Here is a 16,032-nt window from a genome sequence, read left to right on the forward strand (position 1 = left end):
AAAAAATTGGGCCAAGTAAAGTCAACCAAATGCTCATCAGGGATGCCCTTCTTTTTCCATTATGGGCCGAGGACGCCCATCTCTTAAGCATGCCCCAGTCCCGCCTTCGCTACGCCTCCAACACGCCTCTGGAAACTATGGTCATCCCCGCAACGGACTGCAGTTGAGGACACCCAAAATTGGCTTTTGATTATGCCGATTTGGGCAACCCTGAGAGAAGGACGCCCATCTCCCGATTTGTGTCGGAAGATGTACGCCCTTCACTTTCGAAAATGCCCCTGATAGTGGACTAAGAACTGGGTTAGATTCCCATTATAGCTCCTTGTGACCTTAGGCAAGTCATTTACGAGTCCTTTTACTAAGCTGCGGTAAACACTAGTGCACATTTATTGCAGCTTAAAAGGGCTTGCTGTGGAATGCGTAAACCGCCCTAAAAATATTTTTTTATTTTATTGCAGAGGGGTCGTATCTGGGGGTGGAGAGTGGATGTTTCTATCCTATGCAGTCAGCGAGTCTACATTACCACATACTACTGATTAGCGCAGGATTAGCGAGTGAGCTCTTACTGCCTACAAAATAGAGGTTGCTGCCGCTAGGAAAGCGAATAGAATGTTGGGTATTATTAGGAAAGGTATGGAAAACAGGTGTGAGGATGTTATAATGCCGTTGTATCGCTCCATGGTGTGACCGCACCTTGAGTATTGTGTTCAATTCTGGTCGCCGCATCTCAAGAAAGATATAGTAGAATTGGAAAAGGTGCAGCGAAGGGCGACTAAAATGATAGCAGGGATGGGACGACTTCCCTATGAAGAAAGGAAGCTAGGGTTTTTCAACTTGGAGAAGAGACGGCTGAGGGGAGACATGATAGAGGTATATAAAATAATGAGTGGAGTGGAACAGGTGGATGAGAAGCGTCTGTTCACGCTTTCCAAAAATACTAGGACTAGGGGGCATGCGATGAAACTACAGTGTAGTAAATTTAAAACAAATCAGAGAAACTTTTTCTTCACCCAATGCATAATTAAACTCTGGAATTCATTGCCGGAGAACGTGGTGAAGGCAGTTAGCTTAGCAGAGTTTAAAAAGGGGTTAGACGGTTTTCTAAAGAACAAGTCCATAAACCACTACTAAATGGACTTGGGAAAAATCCACAGTTCCAGGAATAACATGTATAGAATGTTTGTGCATTTGGGAAGCTCGCCAGGTGCCCTTGGCCTGGATTGGCCGCTGTCGTGGACAGGATGCTGGGCTTGATGGACCCTTGGTCTTTTCCCAGTGTGGCATTACTTATGTACTTATAAGTACTCATGCACTAATATTTTTGATGCCCGTGTGCTAATGACAAAATTAGTGCATGGCCATTAATAGAAGAAATGTAAAATCAGGGCCACTTTATATTGCAGCTTAGTAAAATGACCCCTCAATTCCCCATTGTCCCAGGTACAAAACTTAGATGTCCACTAGGGCAGAGAAAGTACCTGTATGTAAACCACTCTTTCTAAAAATAATAGAACTAGGGGGCATGGAATGAAGCTACAAAGTAGTAAATTTAAAATGAATTGGAGAAAACATTTCTTCACTCATCTTGTAATTAAACTCTGGAATTCATTGCCAGAGAATGTGATAAAGGTGGTTAGCTTAGCAGGGTTTAAAAATATCTGCCCGGCTTCCTAAAGGAAAAGTCCATAGAGCATTATTAAAATGGACTTGAGGAAAATCCACTGCTTATTTTTGGGATAAGCAGCATAAAATGTATTGTACTTTCTTGGGATCTTGCCATGTATTTGTGACCTGGATTGGCTACTATTGGAAACAGGATGCTGGGCTTGATGGACCTTTGGTCTATCCCAGTATGGCAATACTTATGTACTTATGCACTCTGGTTGTAGCACTGAAAGGTGGTATGTCAAGAATCTAATAAAAATCCTGGGTCCTGATGTACAGAATGAAGCAATTAGCATTCTCTTTAGCTCAGTTGCGGCTGGAGTAATTTTTTAAAAGGCTCCAATTATTTCTGTGACCATGGATATAACCTAAGATATTAGTAAGAAGGATGAGCTTAGTCAGGTGACCTGTTACAAATCTACTGAGACTGATATCAGTGAAGGTGTGTGACTAAATATAAAGATCCTGCTGGTCAATATTCAAAGTGATTTAACTGGACAGGAGAGCCTCCTGCCAGGTCCGGTCAAATCAATTGTGACTGCTTAACCAGACAGTGCTGATATCAGTCCCTGCACTGTCCATAGACACAGACTGGGCAGAGCCAGTACTTAACTAGGTAATGGTAATACTCAGATTGCCAACCGGTTAAGTAAAGTTAAGACACCAAAATAGTTAAACCAGGCACTGAGGGTTGTAAAACCTCTCTATGGGGGTCTTTTACAAAGCGGCAGTAAGCCCAATACTGGCTTACTGCTCGCTAATCCAGAACTACCGCAGCAGCCCAGCGGTAGTTCCCACCCCCAGCGTGCACCACTTCCAGCGGTAATCGGGCAGCGCCACTCACTGCCTGGTTACTGCTGGGTTAGCGCAGGAGCCCTTACCACCATTGAGGTGGCGGTAAGTGCTCCCCAAAAATGGACGCACAGAAATGGTTCACTTGCTGCACAGCCATTTCTTTTTTTAAAAACCCAGCCTTTTACCTGCTGTGGTAAAAGGGGGCCTCAGTGTGCATCAAAAACACATGCTGATGATTGCGCAGCCCCCTTTTACTGCAGCTTAGTAAAAGGACCCCTATAACATCTTTCCACACAGTATTAAACATGGCATCTACTCTCCTTGTGCATGACTTTTCAGTCCCAAATTATGCTGAAAGGCATTCCAGCCAATATTCAGCCCACGGGAGTCAAGCCGACTCAGTGTCACAATCAGCAATGAACCAGGATATTCAGTGCCAGGCCGTTTCCAGTGACTGGTATTGAATATCCAGGTTTTTTTGGTTGGCTTAAACTTAACCGGCCAAGTTAAAATTCAGTTAGGACTGCTATTTAAGCAATCTAATTTGGCCACTACACCTAGCCGGTGAAGCACTGCATATTCACAGCTAGCTGGTTTTATCATGCAATACAGCCAGTTAGCTGCTATGTGCTAAGCGCTAATATTCAGCTGAGATAACCGACTATCCCACTCTGAATATTAGCACTTTGGGGTCCTTTTACTAAGGTGCGCCAAAAAAATGGCCTGCGCTGTTGAAGACACGTGTATTAGATGCGTGCAGGTCCATTTTTCAGCGCGCCTGCAAGAAAGGCCTTTTTTTGGGGCCGAAAATGGATGTGCGGAAAAAGGAAATTTGGCTCGCATCCATTTTGGGCCTGAGACCTTACCTCCACCTATTCACTTAGCAGTAAGGTCTCAAATGTTAATCGGGCAGTAATCGTCAGTGTGCATACAATGCCGATTACCGCCCGGTTAGCACCGCATGCAGGAAAATTTCCGGCGCACCTACTGGATGTGCATACAAAATGAAATTACCACCCAGGTCACATGGTAGCTGAGCAGTAGTTCTGAACTGGTGCGCACTGGGCGCACGTAGGCGCCTACGCGGCTTACTAAAAGGACCATTTAAATGGCTAAGTGCTATTTAACGCCTCCAATACGCCCCCTTGAACTTTGGTCGTCCCTGCGACATAAAGCAGTTGGGGACATCCAACATTGGCTTTCGATTATACTGATTTGGATGACCCTGGGAGAAGGACGACCATCTTCAGATTTGTGTCTAAAGATGGGCGTCCTTCTCTTTCGAAAATGAGCCTGTTGGCTTACTTTCTGTATTGTTTAAACCTCTCTACTGGGATTCCCTAAATGTCCTGTTTCAATAGTATAATTAGAGGATACTCCACACCAAACCATGCACTCCTGGGTGACTGTTGGATCACCCCCCCCCCCCCCCCCCATTCTAGTTTAAAAGCTGCTCTATCTCCATTTTAAAAGTTTGCACCTGCAGCATGGTTCCATCCCGGTTATGGTGGAGCTCATCCTTTCAGAACAGTCTCCCCCTTTCCCAGAATATCTCCCATAGTAACATAGCAACATAGTAGATGACGACAACAAGATAAACTCATATGTGCTACTTTATATGTATACCTGACCTTGATTTGCATCTGTCATTTTTAGGGCACAGACCGTAGAAATCTACCCAGCATTAACCCTGCCTCCCAACCACTAGCCCCGCCTCTCAACCACCAGCACTGCCACCCAATCTCTGCTAAGCTTCTGAGGATCCATTCCTTCTGAACAGGATTCCTTTATGTTTATCCCACGCATTTTTGAATTCGTTACCGTTTTCATCTCCACCACCTCTCGCGGGAGGGCATTCCAAGTATTTACCACTCTCTCCGTGAAAAAATACTTCCTGACATTTTTTTTGAGTCTGCCCCCCTTCAACCTCATTTCATGTCCTCTAGTTCTACCGCCTTCCCATCTCCGGAAAAGGTTAGTTTGTGGATTAATACCTTTCAAATATTTGAATGTCTGTATCATATCACCCCGTTTCTCCTTTCCTCCAGGGTATACATGTTCAGGTCAACAAGTGTCTCCTGATATGTCTTGTAACACAAATCCCATACCATTTTTGTAGCTTTTCTTTGCACCGCTTCAATTCTTTTTACATCCTTAACAAGATACAGCCTCCAAAACTGGTGGGGCTTCACCAACGCCTTGTAGAGGGGCATCAACACCTCCTTTCTTCTGCTGGTCACACCTCTTTTACATACAGTTCCTAACAAATCTAGAACCCTCATCCCTGCACCATCATCTCAACCACACATGGAGACACTGGAGATCTGCCTGCCTTTTTGGTCCTGGGTGTGGAACAGGGAGTATTTCTGAAAATGCTAACCTGAGGATCTGGACTTCAGTTTTCTACCTAAGAACCTATTTTTGGATTCCAGAACCTCCCTCCCACATTTTCCTATGTCATTGATACCCACATGTACCAAGACAGCCAGTTCCTCACCACCATCATCTAATATCCTGTCTAGGTGATGTGTGAGGTCCGCCACCTTTGCACCAGGCAGGCAAGTGACCAGGTGATCCTCACATCCACCAGCCCCCTAGCTATCTACATGCCTAATGATCGAATCACCAACTACAACAGCTGTCCTAACCCTTTCTGCCTGGGCAGAATTTCTTGGAGACACATCTTCGGTACAAGAGGATAGTGCATTCCCTGGTAGACAGGTTCTGGCTACAGAATACTTCCTACTTCACTGGGGGTTGCCAGACAGGAGGTGGGACTTTATACAACTTCCCTGTATGTCTCCTCTATGATCCTCTCTGTCTCCCTCCTCTAAGTCTGCTACTTTAGCCTCAAGAGAATGGGCCCGTTCTCTGACAGCTAGGAGCTCCTTGCATCAGGCACACACATATAACCGCTAACCAAGTGGGAGATAATCATACATGTAACAATCAATGCAAAAAAACTGGATAGCACCCTTCTTGCTGCTGGACTGCTGTCTCCAGCTTAGTATTTTTGAGTTTTTCAATAATTTAAAACTTGCTAAGGTATTAAGGATATTAGTCTAATATTTTTTTTTTAAGTATTTAGCTTATATGGTATATTGTGCAGTTTATTTAGTGTTTTCTTCTTAGCAGGTAATGAAATGTAATTAAAACTCTGTAAGAGCACTCCTTCCTTGTTATCTTAATTAGAATAATTGACTATAAATGAAGAGTTCTGCTAGGTGTGGGCGGGAGTTGGGAGGGTGGGTGGGATTGAAGACTATACTAGGTCCTGCTGTGCCTTCTAGAGGCTATATGTGTTACAATCCTTTTTGGTTTTCTTTGGCTGTTAAGTTTCTACCTCTAGAAAACATTTCAGTGTAAAACTATGGGAAAAGGTTTGTATACTATGGGAACTGGATAATAATGCTCGCCCCTCTCTTCCCCCCCCCCCCCCCCCCCCAAAAATAAACTAGGCCCTGCTATGCCTGCTACAGGCAATCTGTTATTGCTGTGGTACAAAGTTCAAGTTTTAAAACTAGGGGGAAAAGGGTATGGAAACTAGTTAATAACATTTGCTTTTTTTTTTTATTCTGCCTATCAATAACCTACAATTCCTCCTTTAAACCCCAATCTTTAAGTTCCCAAGCACAGAGCAAAATAATGTTCACTTACCAGAGAAATGTCCTCTTCTCTCAAAACGAAAAGGAACAGTAACCCCAAACACCCACATCCCCTGCATTCAGGGCACCCAGCCCTAACCCCTAGGCCCCTCCACTTCTTTTTTTCTTTTCCAGAGGCAAACTGATATATAATAAATTGTATGTAAATAGTCAAATAAATAAATACTTTCTCCTACTCTTTCTCCTCCAGTGCTAAGTTGCTCTACATTTGGCAGTTTTGAGATGTCAGTGCATTACCTAATAGGGTGGAATGCAGAATGAAGCTTTAGATTTGGGTTATGCAGAAATATGCTGTTGGTGCAGAGAATGGTCATCTATCATGTGGTGTATTTGTTCAGAAACTGTTGGAGGAAAGCAAAAAGGTACAAATTATTCTTAAATAGGTCAACAGTCCCAAAGAATTCTTTTAGCGTCTACAAAGCTCAGCAGACACACATTATATTTTTCAGTATAAAGCTTTCTATGGTTTATATTTCTATTTTATTCATGCATTCATGCCTATGGGACATTGCTAGTCATTGGTTATACAGTGTTCCTAATAACCAGGTCTGGGAAGGGAGCATGGGTGGGTATTTTGACTTCATGCCTAACTTTGAGCTCATATGACAGTCTGAGTGTTTCCTCTGCCCTATTCCAGGTGTTCTGCATGTTATAAAGGTGACTCATATTTTGTGTTAGGAATAACAGGGGACATATAAATTACATTAAGTCTGATATGTCATTGCACTATTAGCACAGCAGCTTAAAAAGTCATGTAAAGGATTTTATTAGCTTTTTTGAGCTGTATAAGACAAGGCGCTATACACTTTTTTAAAAACCCAGGATGAGGCCATTTTTTTAATTTACTGAAATTTGCAAATATCTATGACAAATTTTGTTTATGAGTTAGATTTACTAAAGTGCACTTCTGTGTTAGCATGTTCTAATACTGTTAATGTTCATTTTAGTGAAAAGGGGGCCTGTGGTAGATAACACATGTTATTACTTGCTAGTGGAGGGCAATGCAGAAGCTCCTTTCAGTAAATCTAGCTCTAAGTCATGAATTCGGCCCATCAATCCCTTTATGGAGGCATGAAATGAAGCTACTAATATATTTAAAGCAAATTGGAGGAAATATTTCTTCACTCAATGTGTAATTAAACACTAGAATTCATTGCCAGAGAATATGATAAAGGAATTAGCTTAGCAGGGTTTAACAAAGATTTGGATAATTAAACCATTACTAAGATGGGCTTGGAAATATCCACTGCTTATTTCTAGGATAAGCAGCATGAAATCTGTTTTACTGTTTTTGGATCTTGCCAGGTACTTGTGACCTGGATTGGCCACTGTTGGAAACAGGATGCTGGGCTTGATGGACCTTTGGTCTGTCCCAATATATATACACTTATGTTCAGGGTCACCAAGAGACTGAACCGGGCCTAGGGCATGTATTATATAACAGCATCTGTGCAGACAGATTGCATTATAGAATACTAGTAAAAAAGCCCCTTTTCTGGAACGAATGAAACGGACACTAGCAAGGTTTTCCTGGGAGTGTGTATGTTTGAGAGAGAGAGCCAGAGTGAATGTGCAGGTGTGTGACAGAGTGAGACTGTCCTAATGGCCAGCATTCAGATTGTTTTCCTTTCCCAAATGTTCATGTCTTTCAGTCGTTCAGAACTCGAACACCCCCCCCCCCCCCCCCATTTAATACTTTCGGTTCCTTCAGTCTTTTAAAACTCTCCTATCAACCCTGTGTCCTAATGGCCAGCACTCAGATTGTTTTGCGTTGCCAAATTGTCTGTCACTGATGTCACTGAGGTCAGTGTGTGCCTGCCTAGCAGACCACTTCCGGCAGGCACGGTCCCAGGCACATCCTGTTGGAGGTGAGAATTATTATATAGGACTAGCATAAGTTGGCTGAAATGCACTTACATCTAGGCGCACCCACTTTTTCCAGGTGGATGACAGGCAAAAAAGAGTACATCTAACTGCAGCACTTTCACATGTAACTTTCAGTATTCTGTAACTTGTGCACATAAGTGGGAGACACACCTGCCCGTGCTCCTCCCATGTTTACATCCCCCTTGCATTTATGTACTAAAATAGTTATGCGAATGATGCTATAGAATACCACTGTGCCCACAGCTCGCATGTGTACCGTAAACATGTATATGTGCTAGTATTTTATAACATATGCACACAAATGTCCCCAGATTCTATATATGGTGCCCAGAATTTCACATCAAAATTTGGGTACACTCCTAAGATGTGCGTGCAAATTAATTGAATAGCGAGCTTTAACCATTAATAATTGGGTGCTAACAACCAATTATTGAAGTTAATTGGCACCCATTAGAATTTGCACATAAATCTGGCTGTGTGCTCTTCTATAAGACAGTGCACTTAACTCCCATAGCGAGTATCTAAAAAGAGGATTTGACCATGGGAGGGGCATGGGCATTCAGGGACATTCCAAAACGTTGCATGCATAGTTATAAAATACTGGGTCAGTGTGCCCATCTTAGGCGCCAGTATTTACACCAGGTTTCAGCAGACGTAAGTCTGACGCCTAAAGTTTAGGCACGGGAATTGGCATTAAGCGAGATTCTATAAAGGGTGCATGCCCTTTATAGAATTGTGCTTAGCACTGATCTTTTCCAGCACCCACTTTTGAGCATGATTTACAGAATCCGGCCCATGGTGTCTATCTTTAGGCACACCGTTTTAGAATGAGGGTTTACCCCTCTAACTTCATCGAATAAGCTTCATCTGACTGATCTTTCACAAAATTAAATATCGTAGAGCTTATGCACAATAACTTACCCAATTATTTTAGCCTGTGCTCATTTAAACTTTTTAATGTGCATGATAAAAAAGTAACATGAACTATACTATAAATAGCCTGTTCTAACATGTGTACCCTGTTAACATGTATGTTAATCCAAATGGCATAGCATCTACACAACTCTTTTAGCTAAGTGCTAAATGCAATGTATATACTACACAAATTAGCATATAAACAAGATATACACAATACTCTTCTCATTAATCTGCCGCCATGCTTCAAACCTAAATTAAAAAAAAAAAAGCCTGACACCTGATTCTAAGGTCCACCTTGGGAGTCAGCACATAAGAAAAAGATTTAGATGTCATGGTGGGAAATAAACTGAAATTTTCTATCCAGTGTACAGCAGCGGACAAAAAAGCAAACAGGATACTAGGAATTATTAGAAAATAAGTAATAAATAAGACCAAGAATACTATAATGCTTCTGTATCACTCCATGATGTGTCCTCACCTTGAGTACTGCTTTCGGTTCTGGTTGCTGTACCTCAAAAAAGGCACAGCGGAATTAGAAAAGGTTCAAAGAAGAGTGACCAAAATGATAAAGGGGAAGGAACTCCTCTCATATGAGGAAAGGCTAAAGAGGTTAGGGCTCTTCTGCTTGGAAAAAAGGCGTCTAAGGGGAGATATGATTGAGGTTTATAAAATCCTGAGTGGTGTAGAACGAGTAAAAGTGAATCCATTATTTACTCTTTAAAAAGTCCAATGACTAGGAGACACTCAATTAAGATACATGAAAGTATTTTTAAAACAAATAGGAGGAAATATTTTTTTCATTCAATGAATAGTTAAACTCTGGAACTTGTTGCCAGAGGATGTGGTAATAGTGGTTAGCATATCTGTATTTAAAAACGATTCCTGGAGGTAAAGTCAATAGTCTGCTATTAAGACAGACATAGGGAAGTCACTGTTTGCTCTGGGATTGGTAGCATGGAATGTTGCCACTATTTGTATTTCTGCCTGGTACTTGTGACCTGGATTGGCCACTGTTTGAAACAGGATACTGGGCTAGATGGACCATTGTTCTGACCCAATATTATTATTCTCATGTTCTTACTGAGGACGGCAATGGGAGAACCTCTAGAACCTAGCAGAAGAGATGAAAGAAGAGACTTAGGAGAGTTTTAAAAAATGGCCAAAAGCTGTCTCCTTAGATTTACCAAAAAAAAAGTAGAGGATTTACAGAGTGGAGATAAAGAAATATAGAAGAAACAGAGCATTAAAATGATAGCATCTCAAGCAAGAATGACCAGCCCCTACCTTCACATGACACCCAGCCAGAAGAATCCATATGAAATTCTGATAGAAGAAGATTTCTCATCCATCCCATTGATTACAGGAAGTGTAACCAACCTGCAAGTTCTGACTCAAGAGGTCACTGGCATCCTACTATCTACCCTCTACAAGCATATTGTAGTGTTGGGGTGAAGAATGGCATTAGCTCCTGTGGTGACTTGTGCAGGCAATCTGAAGAAATACAAAAGGTAGAAGAGCCTACATGAAGAACCAAGAAGCAGTAGGGAGACCCTCCTAGAGAACTGAGAAGCAAATAGAGGCCTCTGAATGTGTTAAAAACTGGGTATGGAGCCTCTGAAGCTATGGTAGCAGAATGACTACATCTAGAACAGCTTCAAGTATCTCTGCAAAAGCTGTCTAGTGATTGGTATGTAGGGCCTGTGTGTGTGGGTGTGTGAATATGTGGGTGTGGGTATTATGTCCCCATCCCTTTATGTACTCTCCCTTGCTCCTTTGCTCTTCCTTAACCTTGCAGTCTCCCCTCCTTTCTATCTCCCTTTCTGCTCTTCTCCCCCCTCCCCGACCTCCATTTCCCTAACATCTTCTCTGTCTCCTCTCCCCTTCCCACTCCTTCCCTACTCACACATTCTTTCTTCTTTTCTGCGTTCTCTACATTCTTTATTTCCTCTCTCCGCCTCCACCTTCCCTCTCTCCTTACCTTCTTCTTCTGCCATTGGGTAGTTTTCCTGCTGGCTAACTGGTAGAGTTTTTTTCAGTGGTCATTATCCATATCATCTTCTGCTGGACGGGGTTCAGTCCCTACTGGCAGAAAGCACAGTGCTTTACCATGACTGTGGCTCTTATCTTCCTTTGCCAGTGAGTTTGAATCACCACAGCTGCAGCTTCCCCATCTTCTTCTGCTCCACAGTGGCTGCTTTTATTTGCTCTTCAACCTACCTTTAAGATTTATACCTTTCTTCAAAGAAACAACAGGTCAGCAATGAGGATGAACAGGTAAGCAATTTGTTATCCAATGACTCAGATTTTGGAGACATAACTTGAGTAAGAAATCACTAACACTACTTAACTATTTTCATTTATTCTGGAGCATAACATTGTGACTATTCTTTTCTAAAAGGCATATTTATTTCCTGGGACATAAGATGAGGGTTTTCCTCAAATGTTTGCAAAGAAGGCCAGGGAAAATCCAATCACTGGGAGATTAAAAAAAAAATCCATGCAAATGTCTAGCAAAATTTCAGGAAAACCCAATCACATGTTATGATCCCAGCAATTAAGATTCTTTGTGAATGACAGAACTGGGAAGGGGCAGCAGTCTCTTCTGCTTGTTGAACTCTCCAAGATCCATGGGAGTGATTAAATGAAGATTTATATTTTGTTCAGAACATTTTCTATTGGGAAAGGTTTTGTACTTAAATTATGGGGAAGCTATTTTCCCCCCCAATTATGACTTGGAGTTCTTCCACTTGTGAGCAAGATGGAATTTTGTATATGTTTTTTGTTTTTTTACTTTAGACTCAGTATAGGTGTGATGTAGATATGTGATTTCTTCCATGCCATTATTTCATTTATTAATGTTTTCATAGTGTACATAACTATTCAGTAAAAGTTTCAACAATCTATATTCATCCATTGATGATTTAATTTCTAATTGGAATTAAAAACAGGTGCCATATATATGATCTGATATGATATGACATGGAGGGGCATAATCGAATGGAAACGCCTATCTCCATGGGCGTTTATCTCCGAGAACGGGTCCGTGAAGGGGCGGGCCGAACCGAATTTTCGAAAAAATGGACGTTTTTGAGCTGGGCGTTTGTTTTTTTTAGCGATAATGGAAACTAAAAACGCCCAGCTCAAAAACGTCCTAATCCGAGCCATTTGGTCGTGGGAGGGGCCAGGATTGGTAGTACACTGGCCCCCCTGATATGCCAGGACACCAACTGAGCACCCTAGGTCAGTGCGGTGGACTTCAGAAAAAGCTCCCACATGCATAGCTCCCTTACCACGGGTGCTGAGCTCCCAACCCCCCTCCCCCAAAACCCACTACCCACAAATGTACAACACTACCATAGCTCTTAGGGGTGAAGGGGGTACCTACATGTGGGCACAGTGGGTTTTGGAGGCCTCCCATTTACCAGCACAAGTGTTACAGGTGGGGGGGATGGGCCTGGGGCCACCTGGCTAAAGTGCACTGCGGTACCCACTAAAAGTGCTCCAGGGACCTGCATACAAGCAGGCCTCTAGGACTGGTTGCTGCTATAAAACATTGGCACACCAGTTGACACCTGAAGACTAATCTCTCCAAAAGCATCCTTTATTGGAATAACCGCGTCTACTCACAGTTAACTGCAGATCAGAGGTTGTGCCCCACTGGCAACGAGTCTCCCTGGTACTGAGATAAGCAGTAGGTCAGAGCTGGCAGAATGCTGTACAATGCCCTCTTTCAGCCACATTCAAGGGAAGAACTAAGTTGTCTAACGTGGCTAACACAGGAAAGGGAACTAAAACTGGCTTACAAAAATGGCTACTACCGCATGGACTACAACAGGAAACACAACAGGGCACACTCTGACCCAGTAGGCAGGGGGAAAAGCACCATGGGAGAAGAGCCTACCAACTACCAACATTGTGAGACTGTAACACAAGCTAATGAAATCACGGAGCCCAATACCCTACACCCACCACAATGCAATGCTGATGTGACAGGATCGAACACATTCTGCTGTCATGGAGGTGGGTACGGCATTTGAGGCTGGCATACAGACTGGAAAAAAAGTTTTTAAAGTGGGGTTTTTTGGTGGGAGGGGGTTAGTGACCACTGGGGGAGTCCGGGGAGGTCATCCCTGATTCCCTCCAGTGGTCATCTGGGCAGTTGGAGCACTTTTTTGGGACTTGTTCGTGGAAAAAAAAAGGATAAAAAAAAAGTGACCCAAAATCGCGGTAAAAACGCCTTTTTTTTTGATTATCAGCTAAAGACGCCCATCTCTCCTCGGCTGATAACCACGCCCCAGTTCCGCCTCCACCACGCCTCCGACACGCCCCCGTCAACTTTATTCATTCCCGCGATGGAGTGCAGTTGGAAACGCCCAAAATCGGCTTTCGATTATACCGATTTGGGCGCCTTTGCGAGACAAACGTCTATCTCCCGATTTAGGTCACACTATAGGCATTTTTCTCTTTCGAAAATAAGCTGGATAGTGCTTATATCCCGCTAAATCCCAAACCAAATGATGGTTCAAAGCAGGTTACAGACTAATCACATATTAAATCAGAAAAAGAAACGCAATAAATTCAGTGTAATATTTCCTACACAAGTATGTTTTTAAATCCTTACGAAAAGCAGTGTAAGAGGTAACAGACTGCAGGTCCTCAGGTAATGAAAGTCAGAATTGAACAGCTTGGTAACCAAAGAATTTTCTTATACTTGGTGCCAACAAACGAAGGAAAGAGTAAGAGAAAAGAATCTCTTGTTCTTGAGGATCTCTTAAAAGGAAAGACCACCAAGTTTAACAGATATTCTGGACTGATTCCATTAAACATTTTAAATACCAAACAAGCTAGTTTAAATGGGGCTAGTACAGGTAACCAGTGTAGGGAAATCAAGGCTGAAGTGATACCATCATGCTTCTTTAAATGGAATTTAAGTCTGGCAGCAATGTTCTGTAGGATCTGCAATTTAGTTCACAATTTAACAGTGATAGATGAATATAGACTACTACAGTACTCTAGTGGGATAGAGCGAGAGCCTAAACTAATGGAGTGAAATGTTTTCTGTCAAAATAATGAACATTATGCAACAATCAAAGCTTATATACTGTCTTAACAATATGACTAACCTGTGTTTCAAAAGGAAGAGTAGAGTCTAGAGTAAACCCCAGTACCTTATAAAAAGGTATAGAGAAGTTAAACCTGCACAGAGCAGCTGGTACAACCCTGCATAAACACATAAAGGGGAACAACCTGTAAAGAGTAAATCCCTAAACAAAGGCATAAAGAGTGGAGGAGTACCCTAGTGGTTAGTGCAGTGGACTTTGATCCTGGGGAAGTGAGTTCAATTCCCACTGCAGCTCCTTGTGTCCCTGGGCAAGTCACTTAACCCTCCATTGCCCCTGGTACAAAATAAGTATCTGAATATATGTAAACTGCTTTGAATGTAGTTGCAAAAACCTCAGAAAGGCGGTATATCAAGTCCCATTTCCCTTTCCCTATTTGAGATTCTACATGGAATGTTGCTATTCCACTAGCAACATTCCATGTAGAAGCCTGCCCTTGCAGGACGTCAGACTCACAGAAACAGAAGCCTGCGCGGTTGCGTTGCTGATCTGCAAGGGCAGGCTTCTAGATGGAATGCTGCTAGTGGAGGAGTAGCCTGGTGGTTAGTGCAGTGGACTTTGATCCTGGGGAACTGAGTTCAATTCCCACTGCAGCTCCTTGTGACTCTGGGCAAGTCACTTAACCCTCCATTGGTACAAAATAAGTACCTGAATATATGTAAACCGCTTTGAATGTAGTTGCAAAAACCTCAGAAAGGCAGTATATCAAGTCCCATTTCCCATTCCCAATATGACGTCTAAATCTGATTATGGAAATTTTTCTGAAAACATCCAAATTCCAGTAGTGAATATGGACATTTTCAAACCAGAAAAATGTGTAAATTTTTGTTTCAAAAATGTAAATGTTTTTGTGCTCAGTGTGTCTATCTTTTAGGACCATTTTCGGAAAGAAAAAAAAAAAACATCCAAGGGAAAAACACACAAAAACAAGCCATTGGGACGTATGGGGGGGGGGGGGGGGGGACAGCATTCTTACTTGGTAGACAGGCCACATAGACATCCCCAGCAGAGCACTAGGGCACCCTAGGGGGCACTGCAGTGGGGTTCACATAAAAGATCCTTACCCCCTTATATTATATGTAAGCCCTCTAAAACCCACAAAAAACCTATTGTATTCAACTGTACACCACTACTGTAGCCCTTATGTCTGCAGGTGTCATCTATATGTTGGTACAGTAGGATTTTGGTGAGTTTTGAAGGACTCACACATTCAACCATGAGTGTAACATTTAGAGTGGGATATGGGCCTGGGTTCCCTTCTCTACAGTCCACTGCACCAACCCCTAGGCTACTCCAGGGACCTGCTTGCTGCCCTACTAGGACTGGCCATAACATCTGAAGCTGTCACAGAGGCTGGTATGTACTGTTTCTTTCATACCTTTGGGGAGTGGGAGAGGGTCAGTGACCACTGGGGGAGTAAGGGGGGGGTCATGCCTTAATCCCTCCAGTGGTCATTTGGTCATTTAGAGCACCTTTTTGTGACTTAGTTGTGATTGAATCTGAACGCCAACCCAGAGCTAATAGAATATCACCCCTATTGACTCATCAACCAAAAAAGATATCTATTGAATTATCATGACAATGGTGTAATGTGTTTTAAGGGAGGAAAAGCCTCAATTAGGCCCTCATGATCAAAAGCCCCGTGCTGTTCCAAACAGCGCCCTAAAAATAGCGCCTGGACAGCGTAGGGCTTTTCTGCATCGATGATCAAAGATAATGCATGCTAATCTAAGCAGCGCTATTATCTTTGATTATCATGTTGAAGTGCGGTAGAATTGCGCCCGAGCATGCGCTCAGCACAATCCTCCCGCACTTGTTTGACAGGTCTGGGCTGTCAAAAGCCCAAACCTGTCAAACAGCCTGGCCCGAGGCCCGAACAACGAGGCCCCCCCCCCCCAAACCCCCAGAAAACGTCGTGGCCGCCGCCGGCCAAACCCTCTCCCACCCAGCGACGGGGGTGGAGGCTGGAGGATCGATGGGTC

The sequence above is a fragment of the Microcaecilia unicolor genome, chromosome 1 (assembly GCF_901765095.1).
Source record: "Microcaecilia unicolor chromosome 1, aMicUni1.1, whole genome shotgun sequence".
Lineage (NCBI taxonomy): Eukaryota > Metazoa > Chordata > Amphibia > Gymnophiona > Siphonopidae > Microcaecilia > Microcaecilia unicolor.